At 44.0% G+C, this 19,735-nt stretch overlaps 1 pseudogene; it reads right to left on the bottom strand.

Moving 5' to 3' along the window:
* The window catches only part of LOC106573090 (collagen alpha-1(XIV) chain-like), a 263,151-nt pseudogene that overhangs the window by 10,028 nt on the left and 233,388 nt on the right, over nucleotides 1-19,735 (bottom strand).

Below are 19,735 nucleotides of genomic sequence, written 5' to 3'. Positions count from 1 at the left end.
TGTCTCTACATACTGCATGTGGATGAGTATAAACTATCTTTACATACTGCATGTGGATTAGTATAAACTATCTCTACATACTGCATGTGGATTAGTATAAACTCTTTCTCTACATACTACATGTGGATTAGTATAAACTCTGTCTCTACATACTGCATGTGGATTAGTATAAACTATCTCTACATACTGCATGTGGATTAGTATAAACTCTGTCTCTACATACTGCATGTGGATTAGTATAAACTCTGCCTCTACATACTGCATGTGGATTAGTATAAACTCTGTCTCTACATACTGCATGTGGATAAGTATAAACTCTGCCTCTACATACTGCATGTGGATTAGTATAAACTCTGTCTCTACATACTGCATGTGGATTAGTATAAACTCTGTCTCTACATACTGCATGTGGATTAGTATAAACTGTCTCTACATACTGCATGTGGATAAGTATAAACTCTGCCTCTACATACTGCATGTGGATTAGTATAAACTGTCTCTACATACTGCATGTGGATAAGTATAAACTCTGCCTCTACATACTGCATGTGGATTAGTATAAACTCTGTCTCTACATACTGCATGTGGATTAGTATAAACTCTGCCTCTACATACTGCATGTGGATTAGTATAAACTCTGTCTCTACATACTGCATGTGGATTAGTATAAACTCTTTCTCTACATACTGCATGTGGATTAGTATAAACTGTCTATAAATACTGTTTGTGGATTAGTAAAACAATGGAAAGTTTTGTTTAAATCAAAATGGGTGCATTTTGTTTGTTGTGGCAGCACCACTTCACCAAGTCAACTTCCTGTATATGCAAATGTATTTGGCGAATAAAGGTGATTGTGATTCTGTAAAATGGAAGGATGAGAGGGAGGAGTGTGATGGGAGGAGAAGAGAGAAGTGATGAGAGGATGTAAGGTGAGGGAGGGAGGAGTGTGATGGGAGAAGAAAGGCGTGATGAGAGAATGTAAGGGGCTGATGGTCCTTACCTGGTGGCCCTGGTGGACCTCTGGGGCCCTGTGTCCCCACACCTTGAATCCCCCTCTCCCCCTTCTCTCCTGGGAGACCTGAGGACAGACGACACACAAAGTACATATGACCTTGACCTTAAAAGAAAGTCACCATGTCCTCATGTAACTTCTCACATTCTCCTAGTTCCTCTCTGATACCCAGTACACTGTTCTTCATCTAGTCAGACTGTCCTCTACTATGTCTGGTCTTCATCTAGTCAGACTGTCCTCCTCTACTATGTCTGGTCTTCATCTAGTCAGACTGTCCTCTACTATGTCTGGTCTTCATCTAGTCAGACTGTCCTCCTCTACTATGTCTGGTCCTCATCTAGTCAGACTGTCCTCCTCTACTATGTCTGGTCTTCATCTAGTCAGACTGTCCTCCTCTACTATGTCTGGTCTTCATCTAGTCAGACTGTCCTCCTCTACTATGTCTGGTCTTCATCTAGTCAGACTGTCCTCTACTATGTCTGGTCCTCATCTAGTCAGACTGTCCTCTACTATGTCTGGTCTTCATCTAGTCAGACTGTCCTCCTCTACTATGTCTGGTCTTCATCTAGTCAGACTGTCCTCCTCTACTATGTCTGGTCTTCATCTAGTCAGACTGTCCTCTACTATGTCTGGTCCTCATCTAGTCAGACTGTCCTCTACTATGTCTGGTCTTCATCTAGTCAGACTGTCCTCCTCTACTATGTCTGGTCTTCATCTAGTCAGACTGTCCTCCTCTACTATGTCTGGTCCTCATCTAGTCAGACTGTCCTCTACTATGTCTGGTCCTCATCTAGTCAGACTGTCCTCTACTATGTCTGGTCCTCATCTAGTCAGACTGTCCTCCTCTACTATGTCTGGTCCTCATCTAGTCAGACTGTCCTCCTCTACTATGTCTGGTCTTCATCTAGTCAGACTGTCCTCTACTATGTCTGGTCTTCATCTAGTCAGACTGTCCTCCTCTACTATGTCTGGTCTTCATCTAGTCAGACTGTCCTCCTCTACTATGTCTGGTCTTCATCTAGTCAGACTGTCCTCTACTATGTCTGGTCCTCATCTAGTCAGACTGTCCTCCTCTACTATGTCTGGTCCTCATCTAGTCAGACTGTCCTCTACTATGTCTGGTCCTCATCTAGTCAGACTGTCCTCCTCTACTATGTCTGGTCTTCATCTAGTCAGACTGTCCTCTACTATGTCTGGTCTTCATCTAGTCAGACTGTCCTCCTCTACTATGTCTTGTCGTCATCTAGTCAGACTGTCCTCCTCTACTATGTCTGGTCTTCATCTAGTCAGACTGTCCTCCTCTACTATGTCTGGTCCTCATCTAGTCAGACTGTCCTCCTCTACTATGTCTGGTCTTCATCTAGTCAGACTGTCCTCCTCTACTATGTCTGGTCTTCATCTAGTCAGACTGTCCTCCTCTACTATGTCTGGTCTTCATCTAGTCAGACTGTCCTCCTCTACTATGTCTGGTCTTCATCTAGTCAGACTGTCCTCCTCTACTATGTCTGGTCTTCATCTAGTCAGACTGTCCTCTACTATGTCTGGTCTTCATCTAGTCAGACTGTCCTCCTCTACTATGTCTGGTCCTCATCTAGTCAGACTGTCCTCCTCTACTATGTCTGGTCTTCATCTAGTCAGACTGTCCTCCTCTACTATGTCTGGTCCTCATCTAGTCAGACTGTCCTCCTCTACTATGTCTGGTCTTCATCTAGTCAGACTGTCCTCCTCTACTATGTCTGGTCTTCATCTAGTCAGACTGTCCTCTACTATGTCTGGTCTTCATCTAGTCAGACTGTCCTCCTCTACTATGTCTGGTCCTCATCTAGTCAGACTGTCCTCCTCTACTATGTCTGGTCTTCATCTAGTCAGACTGTCCTCCTCTACTATGTCTGGTCCTCATCTAGTCAGACTGTCTCCTCTACTATGTCTGGTCTTCATCTAGTCAGACTGTCCTCCTCTACTATGTCTGGTCTTCATCTAGTCAGACTGTCCTCTACTATGCCTGGTCTTCATCTAGTCAGACTGTCCTCCTCTACTATGTCTGGTCCTCATCTAGTCAGACTGTCCTCCTCTACTATGTCTGGTCTTCATCTAGTCAGACTGTCCTCCTCTACTATGTCTGGTCTTCATCTAGTCAGACTGTCCTCCTCTACTATGTCTGGTCTTCATCTAGTCAGACTGTCCTCTACTATGTCTGGATTTCATCTAGTCAGACTGTCCTCTACTATGCCTGGTCTTCATCTAGTCAGACTGTCTTCTACTATGTCTGGTCCTCATCTAGTCAGACTGTCCTCCTCTACTATGTCTGGTCTTCATCTAGTCAGACTGTCCTCCTCTACTATGTCTGGTCTTCATCTAGTCAGACTGTCCTCCTCTACTATGTCTGGTCTTCATCTAGTCAGACTGTCCTCCTCTACTATGTCTGGTCTTCATCTAGTCAGACTGTCCTCTACTATGTCTGGTCTTCATCTAGTCAGACTGTCCTCTCTACTATGTCTGGTCCTCATCTAGTCAGACTGTCCTCCTCTACTATGTCTGGTCTTCATCTAGTCAGACTGTCCTCCTCTACTATGTCTGGTCTTCATCTAGTCAGACTGTCCTCCTCTACTATGTCTGGTCTTCATCTAGTCAGACTGTCCTCCTCTACTATGTCTGGTCTTCATCTAGTCAGACTGTCCTCCTCTACTATGTCTGGTCCTCATCTAGTCAGACTGTCCTCCTTACTATGTCTGGTCTTCATCTAGTCAGACTGTTTTCATGACTTTGGCCTGTGGGTAAGGTTTATGACCCCCCCATAAATACCTTTCTCCCTTCCCCTCTCTTACTGACCCTACTGAAGGACTGCTGTCCTGTTAAATATAGAGAGTCTGGGAACATCAAACAAATGGGGAAAGGTACCACATATTTTGTTAATAAAACCAGTTGGAAATATGCTTGGGAACGTAATGAGTATGTATGTCAGTTCGGTTTGTCATCTGAGACCTTATGACTGATGACAGGACGACATAAACTGTACCTGGGAAAGTATCCACCCTCTAGTTATCAGAGTCACATGGAATTGTTATGCAATTGAAATGTTTATATTGAAAATGTTTGTTAGGAGATGAAATGTAATTTTAGCTTCCGAATGAGAGATTTGGGTTTTCATAAGGAAAGTGCCCTGCTCGATCAGTGGCCCAACCCTGTGAAGAGACAAGGGTTATAAACGATGAAACACCTCCCTCCCCCTCTCCACTATATACTCCTTTGACAAAAAGATAACCAGGTTGGTTCCAGTACGGGAGGTCTGCAGCCTCTACGTTAGAAGGACACACATGTCAAGTACAGAACTAAGCCAACCTCGGCGTGAGCTCTGGTATGAACTGGTATGAACTTTGAGCTTATTCACTACAGAAGTGCTACTTCCTAGCCGTTGAGTTAGCAGCGGCCGCTACTAACGTGGGTTAGGAAAGGACGGACGACGGATCCAGTCTAACAACCAGACGAAGATACCACCACGTATCCAATGGACTACCATTGACATTCTTCCGAAAACAGGGAGATCTGTTGGCCAACCCGGCCAGCATCTACGACCAATCTACCGAAGCGCAGCTCAGAGTAAATATTTATTGCATTTTCCTTTTTCCAAATGGGCGGTAATTTAGAATGCATAAGATAATGTATTTACGATAGCATAGCTGCTGTTTCTGTGTTCCTAAATCTTCCCGCTCTTTCATTCAAGCCCAACCCCCTTTCCTTTGTGTAACCAGCCGTCATATCTGTTCCGTCTACCGGGACGTTTTCTGTATGACATCATTGTATTCTGTGTATTTGTAATTCTGTGTGATTAGTTAGGTATTTAGTAAATAAATAATTAAACCCAATTTTGTATTGCTGATTCAACTTGTTAGCCAGGGTTCGTGAAGATAGCCAAGAATTTACAACTTTCATTATGAGACTGAAAATAAGACAAGGGTTAATATTGACTGCTATCGAGGTAAAATATTACTAAGTATTTTAAGAGTTTATTCGGAAGATAACAGCTCTATAAACGTTCTTCCGTGGTGCCCCGACTTTCTAGTTAATTACATTTACATGATTAGCTTAATCAGGTAATATTAATTACAGAGAAATCATTTTATAAGTTAGCATGTCATATCACTTAATCCGGCATAGCCAAAGACACGACACTGTCCTCCTCTACTATGTCTGGTCTTCATCTAGTCAGACTGTCCTCCTCTACTATGTCTGGTCTTCATCTAGTCAGACTGTCCTCCTCTACTATGTCTGGTCTTCATCTAGTCAGACTGTCCTCCTCTACTATGTCTGGTCTTCATCTAGTCAGACTGTCCTCCTCTACTATGTCTGGTCTTCATCTAGTCAGACTGTCCTCTACTATGTCTGGTCTTCATCTAGTCAGACTGTCCTCCTCTACTATGTCTGGTCTTCATCTAGTCAGACTGTCCTCCTCTACTATGTCTGGTCTTCATCTAGTCAGACTGTCCTCCTCTACTATGTCTGGTCCTCATCTAGTCAGACTGTCCTCCTCTACTATGTCTGGTCCTCATCTAGTCAGACTGTCCTCCTCTACTATGTCTGGTCTTCATCTAGTCAGACTGTCTCCTCTACTATGTCTGGTCTTCATCTAGTCAGACTGTCCTCCTCTACTATGTCTGGTCTTCATCTAGTCAGACTGTCCTCCTCTACTATGTCTGGTCTTCATCTAGTCAGACTGTCCTCCTCTACTATGTCTGGTCTTCATCTAGTCAGACTGTCCTCCTCTACTATGTCTGGTCTTCATCTAGTCAGACTGTCCTCTACTATGTCTGGTCTTCATCTAGTCAGACTGTCCTCCTCTACTATGTCTGGTCCTCATCTAGTCAGACTGTCCTCCTCTACTATGTCTGGTCTTCATCTAGTCAGACTGTCCTCCTCTACTATGTCTGGTCTTCATCTAGTCAGACTGTCCTCCTCTACTATGTCTGGTCCTCATCTAGTCAGACTGTCCTCTACTATGTCTGGTCTTCATCTAGTCAGACTGTCCTCCTCTACTATGTCTGGTCTTCATCTAGTCAGACTGTCCTCCTCTACTATGTCTGGTCTTCATCTAGTCAGACTGTCTCCTCTACTATGTCTGGTCTTCATCTAGTCAGACTGTCCTCCTCTACTATGTCTGGTCTTCATCTAGTCAGACTGTCCTCCTCTACTATGTCTGGTCTTCATCTAGTCAGACTGTCCTCTACTATGTCTGGTCTTCATCTAGTCAGACTGTCCTCCTCTACTATGTCTGGTCCTCATCTAGTCAGACTGCTCCTCTACTATGTCTGGTCTTCATCTAGTCAGACTGTCCTCCTCTACTATGTCTGGTCTTCATCTAGTCAGACTGTCCTCCTCTACTATGTCTGGTCTTCATCTAGTCAGACTGTCCTCCTCTACTATGTCTGGTCTTCATCTAGTCAGACTGTCCTCCTCTACTATGTCTGGTCCTCATCTAGTCAGACTGTCCTCCTCTACTATGTCTGGTCTTCATCTAGTCAGACTGTCCTCCTCTACTATGTCTGGTCTTCATCTAGTCAGACTGCTCCTCTACTATGTCTGGTCTTCATCTAGTCAGACTGTCCTCCTCTACTATGTCTGGTCTTCATCTAGTCAGACTGTCCTCCTCTACTATGTCTGGTCTTCATCTAGTCAGACTGTCCTCTACTATGTCTGGTCTTCATCTAGTCAGACTGTCCTCCTCTACTATGTCTGGTCTTCATCTAGTCAGACTGTCCTCCTCTACTATGTCTGGTCTTCATCTAGTCAGACTGTCCTCTACTATGTCTGGTCTTCATCTAGTCAGACTGTCCTCTACTATGTCTGGTCTTCATCTAGTCAGACTGTCCTCCTCTACTATGTCTGGTCTTCATCTAGTCAGACTGTCCTCCTCTACTATGTCTGGTCTTCATCTAGTCAGACTGTCCTCCTCTACTATGTCTGGTCTTCATCTAGTCAGACTGTCCTCCTCTACTATGTCTGGTCTTCATCTAGTCAGACTGTCCTCCTCTACTATGTCTGGTCTTCATCTAGTCAGACTGTCCTCCTCTACTATGTCTGGTCTTCATCTAGTCAGACTGTCCTCTACTATGTCTGGTCCTCATCTAGTCAGACTGTCCTCCTCTACTATGTCTGGTCTTCATCTAGTCAGACTGTCCTCCTCTACTATGTCTGGTCTTCATCTAGTCAGACTGTCCTCCTCTACTATGTCTGGTCTTCATCTAGTCAGACTGTCCTCCTCTACTATGTCTGGTCTTCATCTAGTCAGACTGTCCTCCTCTACTATGTCTGGTCCTCATCTAGTCAGACTGTCCTCTACTATGTCTGGTCTTCATCTAGTCAGACTGTCCTCCTCTACTATGTCTGGTCTTCATCTAGTCAGACTGTCCTCCTCTACTATGTCTGGTCTTCATCTAGTCAGACTGTCCTCCTCTACTATGTCTGGTCTTCATCTAGTCAGACTGTCCTCCTCTACTATGTCTGGTCTTCATCTAGTCAGACTGTCCTCCTCTACTATGTCTGGTCTTCATCTAGTCAGACTGTCCTCCTCTACTATGTCTGGTCTTCATCTAGTCAGACTGTCCTCCTCTACTATGTCTGGTCCTCATCTAGTCAGACTGTCCTCCTCTACTATGTCTGGTCTTCATCTAGTCAGACTGTCCTCCTCTACTATGTCTGGTCCTCATCTAGTCAGACTGTCCTCCTCTACTATGTCTGGTCTTCATCTAGTCAGACTGTCCTCCTCTACTATGTCTGGTCTTCATCTAGTCAGACTGTCCTCCTCTACTATGTCTGGTCTTCATCTAGTCAGACTGTCCTCCTCTACTATGTCTGGTCCTCATCTAGTCAGACTGTCCTCTACTATGTCTGGTCTTCATCTAGTCAGACTGTCCTCTACTATGTCTGGTCTTCATCTAGTCAGACTGTCCTCCTCTACTATGTCTGGTCTTCATCTAGTCAGACTGTCCTCCTCTACTATGTCTGGTCTTCATCTAGTCAGACTGTCCTCTACTATGTCTGGTCCTCATCTAGTCAGACTGTCCTCCTCTACTATGTCTGGTCTTCATCTAGTCAGACTGTCCTCTACTATGTCTGGTCTTCATCTAGTCAGACTGTCCTCTACTATGTCTGGTCTTCATCTAGTCAGACTGTCCTCTACTATGTCTGGTCTTCATCTAGTCAGACTGTCCTCTACTATGTCTGGTCTTCATCTAGTCAGACTGTCCTCTACTATGTCTGGTCTTCATCTAGTCAGACTGTCCTCCTCTACTATGTCTGGTCCTCATCTAGTCAGACTGTCCTCCTCTACTATGTCTGGTCTTCATCTAGTCAGACTGTCCTCTACTATGTCTGGTCTTCATCTAGTCAGACTGTCCTCCTCTACTATGTCTGGTCTTCATCTAGTCAGACTGTCTCCTCTACTATGTCTGGTCTTCATCTAGTCAGACTGTCCTCCTCTACTATGTCTGGTCCTCATCTAGTCAGACTGTCCTCCTCTACTATGTCTGGTCTTCATCTAGTCAGACTGTCCTCCTCTACTATGTCTGGTCTTCATCTAGTCAGACTGTCCTCTACTATGTCTGGTCCTCATCTAGTCAGACTGTCCTCTACTATGTCTGGTCTTCATCTAGTCAGACTGTCCTCCTCTACTATGTCTGGTCTTCATCTAGTCAGACTGTCCTCCTCTACTATGTCTGGTCTTCATCTAGTCAGACTGTCCTCCTCTACTATGTCTGGTCTTCATCTAGTCAGACTGTCCTCCTCTACTATGTCTGGTCCTCATCTAGTCAGACTGTCCTCCTCTACTATGTCTGGTCTTCATCTAGTCAGACTGTCCTCTACTATGTCTGGTCTTCATCTAGTCAGACTGTCCTCCTCTACTATGTCTGGTCCTCATCTAGTCAGACTGCTCCTCTACTATGTCTGGTCTTCATCTAGTCAGACTGTCCTCCTCTACTATGTCTGGTCTTCATCTAGTCAGACTGTCCTCCTCTACTATGTCTGGTCTTCATCTAGTCAGACTGTCCTCCTCTACTATGTCTGGTCTTCATCTAGTCAGACTGTCCTCTACTATGTCTGGTCTTCATCTAGTCAGACTGTCCTCCTCTACTATGTCTGGTCTTCATCTAGTCAGACTGTCCTCCTCTACTATGTCTGGTCTTCATCTAGTCAGACTGTCCTCTACTATGTCTGGTCTTCATCTAGTCAGACTGTCCTCTACTATGTCTGGTCTTCATCTAGTCAGACTGTCCTCCTCTACTATGTCTGGTCTTCATCTAGTCAGACTGTCCTCTACTATGTCTGGTCTTCATCTAGTCAGACTGTCCTCCTCTACTATGTCTGGTCTTCATCTAGTCAGACTGTCCTCCTCTACTATGTCTGGTCTTCATCTAGTCAGACTGTCCTCCTCTACTATGTCTGGTCTTCATCTAGTCAGACTGTCCTCTACTATGTCTGGTCTTCATCTAGTCAGACTGTCCTCTACTATGTCTGGTCTTCATCTAGTCAGACTGTCCTCCTCTACTATGTCTGGTCTTCATCTAGTCAGACTGTCCTCCTCTACTATGTCTGGTCTTCATCTAGTCAGACTGTCCTCCTCTACTATGTCTGGTCTTCATCTAGTCAGACTGTCCTCTACTATGTCTGGTCTTCATCTAGTCAGACTGTCCTCCTCTACTATGTCTGGTCTTCATCTAGTCAGACTGTCCTCTACTATGTCTGGTCTTCATCTAGTCAGACTGTCCTCCTCTACTATGTCTGGTCTTCATCTAGTCAGACTGTCCTCCTCTACTATGTCTGGTCTTCATCTAGTCAGACTGTCCTCCTCTACTATGTCTGGTCTTCATCTAGTCAGACTGTCCTCCTCTACTATGTCTGGTCTTCATCTAGTCAGACTGTCCTCCTCTACTATGTCTGGTCTTCATCTAGTCAGACTGTCTCCTCTACTATGTCTGGTCCTCATCTAGTCAGACTGTCCTCCTCTACTATGTCTGGTCTTCATCTAGTCAGACTGTCCTCCTCTACTATGTCTGGTCTTCATCTAGTCAGACTGCTCCTCTACTATGTCTGGTCTTCATCTAGTCAGACTGTCCTCCTCTACTATGTCTGGTCTTCATCTAGTCAGACTGTCCTCCTCTACTATGTCTGGTCTTCATCTAGTCAGACTGTCCTCCTCTACTATGTCTGGTCTTCATCTAGTCAGACTGTCCTCCTCTACTATGTCTGGTCTTCATCTAGTCAGACTGTCCTCCTCTACTATGTCTGGTCCTCATCTAGTCAGACTGTCCTCCTCTACTATGTCTGGTCTTCATCTAGTCAGACTGTCCTCTACTATGTCTGGTCTTCATCTAGTCAGACTGTCCTCCTCTACTATGTCTGGTCCTCATCTAGTCAGACTGTCCTCCTCTACTATGTCTGGTCTTCATCTAGTCAGACTGTCCTCTACTATGCCTGGTCTTCATCTAGTCAGACTGTCCTCCTCTACTATGTCTGGTCTTCATCTAGTCAGACTGTCCTCTACTATGTCTGGTCTTCATCTAGTCAGACTGTCCTCCTCTACTATGTCTGGTCTTCATCTAGTCAGACTGTCCTCCTCTACTATGTCTGGTCTTCATCTAGTCAGACTGTCCTCTACTATGCCTGGTCTTCATCTAGTCAGACTGTCTTCTACTATGTCTGGTCCTCATCTAGTCAGACTGTCCTCCTCTACTATGTCTGGTCTTCATCTAGTCAGACTGTCCTCCTCTACTATGTCTGGTCTTCATCTAGTCAGACTGTCCTCCTCTACTATGTCTGGTCTTCATCTAGTCAGACTGTCCTCCTCTACTATGTCTGGTCTTCATCTAGTCAGACTGTCCTCTACTATGTCTGGTCTTCATCTAGTCAGACTGTCCTCTACTATGTCTGGTCCTCATCTAGTCAGACTGTCCTCCTCTACTATGTCTGGTCTTCATCTAGTCAGACTGTCCTCCTCTACTATGTCTGGTCTTCATCTAGTCAGACTGTCCTCTACTATGTCCGGTCTTCATCTAGTCAGACTGTCCTCCTCTACTATGTCTGGTCTTCATCTAGTCAGACTGTCCTCCTCTACTATGTCTGGTCTTCATCTAGTCAGACTGTCCTCCTCTACTATGTCTGGTCTTCATCTAGTCAGACTGTCCTCTACTATGTCCGGTCTTCATCTAGTCAGACTGTCCTCCTCTACTATGTCTGGTCCTCATCTAGTCAGACTGTCCTTTACTATGTCTGGTCTTCATCTAGTCAGACTGTTTTCATGACTTTGGCCTGTGGGTAAGGTTTATGACCCCCCCCCATAAATACCTTTCTCCCTTCCCCTCTCTTACTGACCCTACTGAAGGACTGCTGTCCTGTTAAATATAGAGAGTCTGGGAACATCAAACAAATGGGGAAAGGTACCACATATTTTGTTAATAAAACCAGTTGGAAATATGCTTGGGAACGTAATGAGTATGTATGTCAGTTCGGTTGTCATCTGAGACCTTATGACTGATGACAGGACGACATAAACTGTACCTGGGAAAGTATCCACCCTCTAGTTATCAGAGTCACATGGAATTGTTATGCAATTGAAATGTTTATATTGAAAATGTTTGTTAGGAGATGAAATGTAATTTTAGCTTCCGAATGAGAGATTTGGGTTTTCATAAGGAAAGTGCCCTGCTCGATCAGTGGCCCAACCCTGTGAAGAGACAAGGGTTATAAACGATGAAACACCTCCCTCCCCCTCTCCACTATATACTCCTTTGACGAAAAGATAACCAGGTTGGTTCCAGTACGGGAGGTCTGCAGCCTCTACGTTAGAAGGACACACATGTCAAGTACAGAACTAAGCCAACCTCGGCGTGAGCTCTGGTATGAACTGGTATGAACTTTGAGCTTATTCACTACAGAAGTGCTACTTCCTAGCCGTTGAGTTAGCAGCGGCCGCTGCTAACGTGGGTTAGGAAAGGACGGACGACGGATCCAGTCTAACAACCAGACGAAGATACCACCACGTATCCAATGGACCACCATTGACATTCTTCCGAAAACAGGGAGATCTGTTGGCCAACCCGGCCAGCATCTACGACCAATCTACCGAGCGCAGCTCAGAGTAAATATTTATTGCATTTTCCTTTTCCAAATGGGCGGTAATTTAGAATGCATAAGATAATGTATTTACGATAGCATAGCTGCTGTTTCTGTGTTCCTAAATCTTCCCGCTCTTTCATTCAAGCCCAACCCCCTTTCCTTTGTGTAACCAGCCGTCATATCTGTTCCGTCTACCGGGACGTTTTCTGTATGACATCATTGTATTCTGTGTATTTGTAATTCTGTGTGATTAGTTAGGTATTTAGTAAATAAATAATTAAACCCAATTTTGTATTGCTGATTCAACTTGTTAGCCAGGGTTCGTGAAGATAGCCAAGAATTTACAACTTTCATTATGAGACTGAAAATAAGACAAGGGTTAATATTGACTGCTATCGAGGTAAAATATTACTAAGTATTTTAAGAGTTTATTCGGAAGATAACAGCTCTATAAACGTTCTTCCGTGGTGCCCCGACTTTCTAGTTAATTACATTTACATGATTAGCTTAATCAGGTAATATTAATTACAGAGAAATCATTTTATAAGTTAGCATGTCATATCACTTAATCCGGCATAGCCAAAGACACGACACTGTCCTCCTCTACTATGTCTGGTCTTCATCTAGTCAGACTGTCCTCCTCTACTATGTCTGGTCTTCATCTAGTCAGACTGTCCTCTACTATGTCTGGTCTTCATCTAGTCAGACTGTCCTCCTCTACTATGTCTGGTCTTCATCTAGTCAGACTGTCCTCCTCTACTATGTCTGGTCTTCATCTAGTCAGACTGTCCTCCTCTACTATGTCTGGTCTTCATCTAGTCAGACTGTCCTCCTCTACTATGTCTGGTCTTCATCTAGTCAGACTGTCTCCTCTACTATGTCTGGTCTTCATCTAGTCAGACTGTCCTCCTCTACTATGTCTGGTCCTCATCTAGTCAGACTGTCCTCCTCTACTATGTCTGGTCCTCATCTAGTCAGACTGTCCTCCTCTACTATGTCTGGTCTTCATCTAGTCAGACTGTCCTCTACTATGTCTGGTCTTCATCTAGTCAGACTGTCCTCCTCTACTATGTCTGGTCTTCATCTAGTCAGACTGTTCCTCTACTATGTCTGGTCTTCATCTAGTCAGACTGTCCTCCTCTACTATGTCTGGTCTTCATCTAGTCAGACTGTCCTCCTCTACTATGTCTGGTCTTCATCTAGTCAGACTGTCCTCTACTATGTCTGGTCTTCATCTAGTCAGACTGTCCTCCTCTACTATGTCTGGTCTTCATCTAGTCAGACTGTCCTCTACTATGTCTGGTCTTCATCTAGTCAGACTGTCCTCCTCTACTATGTCTGGTCTTCATCTAGTCAGACTGTCCTCTACTATGTCTGGTCTTCATCTAGTCAGACTGTCCTCCTCTACTATGTCTGGTCTTCATCTAGTCAGACTGTCCTCCTCTACTATGTCTGGTCCTCATCTAGTCAGACTGTCCTCCTCTACTATGTCTGGTCTTCATCTAGTCAGACTGTCCTCTACTATGTCTGGTCTTCATCTAGTCAGACTGTTCCTCTACTATGTCTGGTCTTCATCTAGTCAGACTGTCCTCCTCTACTATGTCTGGTCCTCATCTAGTCAGACTGTCCTCCTCTACTATGTCTGGTCTTCATCTAGTCAGACTGTCCTCCTCTACTATGTCTGGTCTTCATCTAGTCAGACTGTCCTCCTCTACTATGCCTGGTCTTCATCTAGTCAGACTGTCCTCCTCTACTATGTCTGGTCTTCATCTAGTCAGACTGTCCTCTACTATGTCTGGTCCTCATCTAGTCAGACTGTCCTCTACTATGTCTGGTCCTCATCTAGTCAGACTGTCCTCCTCTACTATGTCTGGTCCTCATCTAGTCAGACTGTCCTCTACTATGTCTGGTCTGCATCTAGTCAGACTGTCCTCCTCTACTATGTCTGGTCTTCATCTAGTCAGACTGTCCTCCTCTACTATGCCTGGTCTTCATCTAGTCAGACTGTCCTCTACTATGTCTGGTCTGCATCTAATCAGACTGTCCTCCTCTACTATGTCTGGTCTTCATCTAGTCAGACTGTCTTCTACTATGCCTGGTCTTCATCTAGTCAGACTGTCCTCTACTATGTCTGGTCTTCATCTAGTCAGACTGTCCTCCTCTACTATGTCTGGTCTGCATCTAGTCAGACTGTCCTCCTCTACTATGTCTGGTCTTCATCTAGTCAGACTGTCTTCTACTATGCTTGCCAATCATTGCATTAACTGCTCAATTAGCCAGTACTCTTTCCTTTGGTGGCTGTGCCCAACCTAGTCCATTAGTATGTCTTGGTTTTCCTGCCAAGCTTAACCAAGCCAAGCTCCTGCTCTAGCAAGTCCTGCCAAGCTGAGTCAGAGGAGTGGTGGTTTGTGGTGATGTTTAACACCAGGCTGACACTCTGTTGTGATGTTGTTTAACACCAGGCTGACACTCTGTTGTGATGTTGTTTAACACCAGGCTGACACTCTGTTGTGGTGTTGTTTAACACCAGGCTGACACTCTGTTGTGGTGTTGTTTAACACCAGGCTGACACTCTGTTGTGGTGTTGTTTAACACCAGGCTGACACTCTGTTGTGGTGTTGTTTATCACCAGGCTGACACTCTGTTGTGGTGATGTTTAACACCAGGCTGACACTCTGTTGTGGTGTTGTTTAACACCAGGCTGACACTCTGTTGTGGTGTTGTTTAACACCAGGCTGACACTCTGTTGTGGTGTTGTTTAACACCAGGCTGTTTGTGTGTAATGTTCTGTCATATTCCTGTTTGTGTATAATGTTCTGTCATATTCCTGTTTGTGTATAATGTTCTGTCATATTCCTGTTTATGTGTAATGTTCTGTCATATTCCTGTTTGTGTATAATGTTCTGTCATATTCCTGTTTGTGTGTAATGTTCTGTCATATTCCTGTTTGTGTGTAATGTTCTGTCATATTCCTGTTTCTGTATAATGTTCTGTCATATTCCTGTTTGTGTGTAATGTTCTGTCATATTCCTGTTTCTGTATAATGTTCTGTCATATTCCTGTTTGTGTGTAATGTTCTGTCATATTCCTGTTTGTGTATAATGTTCTGTCATATTCCTGTTTGTGTGTAATGTTCTGTCATATTCCTGTTTGTGTGTAATGTTCTGTCATATTCCTGTTTCTGTATAATGTTCTGTCATATTCCTGTTTGTTCCTTGTGATATGTCTGTTGTTTTTATGGACATGATTCTTCTGAAAAAACTATTTCCCCCTGGGGAATGATAAAGCTTTCTACCACTACCATCTGTAACTATGTTTCATACATTTGAATGTTTCAGACCGGTCAGTTTTATCTGTATGTAATGTTGCTGGAGCCTACTACTTTCAATGATCTAATCAATTCAACCAATCAATCAATATCTCTAGCTATGAGGATGTTTCAGACCGGTCAGTCATATCTCTAGCTATGAGGATGTTTCAGACTGGTCAGTCATATCTCTAGCTATGAGGATGTTTCAGACCGGTCAGTCATATCTCTAGCTATGAGGATGTTTCAGACCGGTCAGTCATATCTCTAGCTATGAGGATGTTTCAGACCGGTCAGTCATATCTCTAGCTATGAGGATGTTTCAGACCGGTCAGTCATATCTCTAGCTATGAGGATGTTTCAGACCAGTCAGTCATATCTCTAGCTATGAGGATGTTTCAGACCGGTCAGTCATATCTCTAGCTATGAGGATGTTTCAGACTGGTCAGTCATATCTCTAGCTATGATAATGTTTCAGACTGGTCAGTCATATCTCTAGCTATGAGGATGTTTCAGACTGGTCAGTCATATCTCTAGCTATGAGGATGTTTCAGACTGGTCAGTCATATCTCTAGCTATGATAATGTTTCAGACCGGTCAGTCATATCTCTAGCTATGAGGATGTTTCAGACCGGTCAGTCATATCTCTAGCTATGAGGATGTTTCAGACCGGTCAGTCATATCTCTAGCTATGAGGATGTTTCAGACCGGTCAGTCATATCTCTAGCTATGAGGATGTTTCAGACCGGTCAGTCATATCTCTAGCTATGAGGATGTTTCAGACCGGTCAGTCATATCTCTAGCTATGAGGATGTTTCAGACTGGTCAGTCATATCTCTAGCTATGAGGATGTTTCAGACCGGTCAGTCATATCTCTAGCTATGAGGATGTTTCAGACTGGTCAGTCATATCTCTAGCTATGAGGATGTTTCAGACTGGTCAGTCATATCTCTAGCTATGAGGATGTTTCAGACCGGTCAGTCATATCTCTAGCTATGATAATGTTTCAGACCGGTCAGTCATATCTCTAGCTATGATAATGTTTCAGACCGGTCAGTCATATCTCTAGCTATGATAATGTTTCAGACCGGTCAGTCATATCTCTAGCTATGATAATGTTTCAGACCGGTCAGTCATATCTCTAGCTATGAGGATGTTTCTGGCTCTGTTGGTCTGGGCAGGAGGGGAGGATAAGGGGAGGATAAATCCAACCCAGGACTTGTTCCTTCCATCAACAGTGTGAGTGACAGACCACTTTTTTTGTACTGGTCCCCCATGGGAATCAAACTCACAACGCTGGCGTAGAAAGTGCCATCCTCTACCAACTGAGCCACACGGGGGTTCAGGCCAAGGAGTCAATATAAAACATATAACATACTAGAAAGTAATTGAATTCTGATTCAAATGATCAGATACTAGAAAGTCATTGGTTTGTGCTACACGTTAGCGTGGCTACAGTATGAATGGGAAGCTGAAGTTTAAGGTGTGGATATAGAACAGATAATATACTGGTTTGTTATGGCCATCCAACAGAGCCTATTGAAGCAATAAGGAACGAGGAGGTGTAGTATATGGCCAATATACCACAGCTAAAGGCTGTTCTTAGCACAACACAACGCGGAGTGCCTGGACACAGCCCTTAGCCATGGTATATTGGCCATATATCACAAACCCCCGAGGTGCCTTATTGCTATTATAAACTGGTTACCAACGTAGTTAGCGCAGTAAAAATAAATGTTTTGTCATACCCATGGTATACGGTCTGATATATCACGGCCGTCAGCCAATCAGCATTCAGGGATCGATCCACCCAGTTAATAATGATGTATAAACACTGTACTGTACCTCTCTCTGCGGTTTATAATGATGTATAAACACCGTACTGTACCTCTCTCCCCCGGTCGTCCATCCTGTCCGTTGGTCCCAGGGAACCCTGGTCTGCCTGTGGGGCCCCCCTCTCCCTGTGGCCCTGGCAGACCCCTGCGACCGGGCTCTCCTGGAGGTCCTGGTACCGTCCTCACAGACACTGACTGGCTGGGGATCTGGTTCAGGATGGAGCTGTAGCGAGACAGGTGACCTGAGGGAGGAAGAGGGGAGGGGATGGAGAGGTTTGGGGGTGAGTAGGATGAGGGACTGTTGTAGAGAACAGTATGTATGGACAAAAATAACTAGAGAGAGAGAGAGAGAGAGAGAGAGAGAAGCTGGGCTGAAAACTCACTCTGAATCAGTTGCTCACACACTTGGCGTGCTAAGGCCCTGACGGTAGCTTGAGACTGCAGGACTCCCTACAAAACAAACAAAAAGCACTGGATTGAGAGACACACACACACACACACACACACACACACACACACACACACACACACACACACACACACACACACACACACACACACACACACACACACACACACACACACACACACACACACAGCGAGAGAGAGAGAGAACACTCCCATGGGGCATGTTTAATGAACTAGTCTGTGTGTGTGTGTGGGAGTTTAATAACTCCACTCCACCTTTAACTCTGAGGCTGGGGGCCTTTTGTGTTGAAGTCTCCCAACAATCCAAGAGACTGACCAGAAAATAACACAGAGCTTTAATCTTACAAAGCAAAGAGGTTTTGATCCAAGGCTATTTAAAATGAACACAACATCCTCCTAAAAGGCTTGAATAAACACAGTGTACCTGAATGGCTGGGGTTTGATTTAACTGTTCTAGCGGGACTTGCATGAACTCCTAGAAAACACACTGTGTAGCTTTAAACTGATGGAGGAAGGCAGAGAGCTGTGAAGAGACATCTGCATCCCAAACGGCACCCTAGTCCCTATATAGTGCACTACTTATGACCAAGACCCATAGGGCTCTGATTAAAAGTAGTGCACTATATAGGGAATAGGGTGCCATTTGGGATGCATGTTTCATCTGAGACACAGGGCTGTTAGAGAGCCTCTTAATCCCAGAGCTGATAAACTGCAATTATGCCTGATTTGAGGTTTGAAGCTATGAAAGTATTTCTACACTCCACTTGAATATAAACTGTGTCTGAAATGAAGCATTGGTCTGAGAGTGAACTTACCCGTTCACCCTTGTCTCCTTTGGTACCAGCAGAGCCCTGTAACAGAGATAATATATTATAAACATCCTTTGGTACCAGCAGAGCCCTGTAACAAAGAGAATATATTATAAACATCCTTTGGTACCAGAAGAGCCCTGTAACAGAGATAATATATTATAAACATCCTTTGGTACCAGAAGAGCCCTGTAACAGAGATAATATATTATAAACACCCTTTGGTACCAGCAGAGCCCTGTAACAGAGATAATATATTATAAACATCCTTTGGTACCAGCAGAGCCCAGTAACAGAGATAATATATTATAAACATCCTTTGGTACCAGAAGAGCCCTGTAACAGAGATAATATATTATAAACATCCTTTGGTACCAGCAGGGCCCTGTAACAGAGATAATATATTATAAACATCCTTTGGTACCAGCAGAGCCCTGTAACAGAGATAATATATTATAAACATCCTTTGGTACCAGCAGGGCCCTGTAACAGAGATAATATATTATAAACATCCTTTGGTACCAGAAGAGCCCTGCAACAGAGATAATATATTATAAACATCCTTTGGTACCAGCAGGGCCCTGTAACAGAGATAATATATTATAAACATCCTTTGGTACCAGAAGAGCCCTGTAACAGAGATAATATATTATAAACATCCTTTGGTACCAGCAGAGCCCTGTAACAGAGATAATTTATTATAAACATCCTTTGGTACCAGCAGAGCCCTGTAACAGAGATAATATATTATAAACATCCTTTGGTACCAGCAGAGCCTTGTAACAGAGAGAATATATTATAAACATCCTTTGGTACCAGCAGGGCCCTGTAACAGAGATAATATATTATAAACATCCTTTGGTACCAGCAGAGCCCTGTAACAGAGATAATATATTATAAACATCCTTTGGTACCAGCAGGGCCCTGTAACAGAGATAATATATTATAAACATCCTTTGGTACCAGCAGAGCCCTGTAACAGAGATAATATATTATAAACATCCTTTGGTACCAGCAGGGCCCTGTAAACAGAGATAATATATTATAAACATCCTTTGGTACCAGCAGGGCCCTGTAACAGAGATAATATATTATAAACATCCTTTGGTACCAGCAGAGCCCTGTAACAGAGATAATATATTATAAACACCCTTTGGTACCAGCAGGTCCCTGTAACAGAGATAATATATTATAAACACACTCCTCTTTGGAAATGGAATGGAAGGAAGAGTATGCA

This window comes from Salmo salar, chromosome ssa02 (genome assembly GCF_905237065.1).
Source record: "Salmo salar chromosome ssa02, Ssal_v3.1, whole genome shotgun sequence".
NCBI lineage: Eukaryota > Metazoa > Chordata > Actinopteri > Salmoniformes > Salmonidae > Salmo > Salmo salar.
This window is presented reverse-complemented; position numbering and strand designations above follow the sequence as displayed.